Genomic DNA, 481 nt, shown 5'->3' on the forward strand with positions numbered 1-481 from the left:
TCATTATAATTAATGTTAAAACTTAAAACATATATAATAATATTTTCACAAAAGAAAAACAATATCCATTATTTTTAGAAAAGTATTTAAAAATGTGATCTAAAATAATATGGATCAATTATGTCAGAAATTGTTTTACATATCACTTTCATTTCGGTGATGTATGTACAATTACGTAGGCTAAAAGAAAAATGTATTTATTGGTGGTGACAAAGACTTATCGCACTGAGCGAGAGCCTGACAGTCCTTTCTCGGCAATGACGAGAAGCTGGGGTGGCGACACACATTTTCTGCCTCGTCTATAAGAAAGTGAGATAGTTATACACATCTTTTATGCATGAAATGTAGTTGTTCTCCATTTCGTCACTCTGTATAAAATTCTTCCTTTTTCTTCTCATAGTTTTCAAAAACACTAAAAGTAGGAATGGTAGTGTAATACAATACAGTGAATTAAAAATTAGAGGCATTGAAAGTGAGAAAT

Source organism: Arachis ipaensis, chromosome B09, assembly GCF_000816755.2.
Source record: "Arachis ipaensis cultivar K30076 chromosome B09, Araip1.1, whole genome shotgun sequence".
In the NCBI taxonomy this organism is placed as follows: domain Eukaryota; kingdom Viridiplantae; phylum Streptophyta; class Magnoliopsida; order Fabales; family Fabaceae; genus Arachis; species Arachis ipaensis.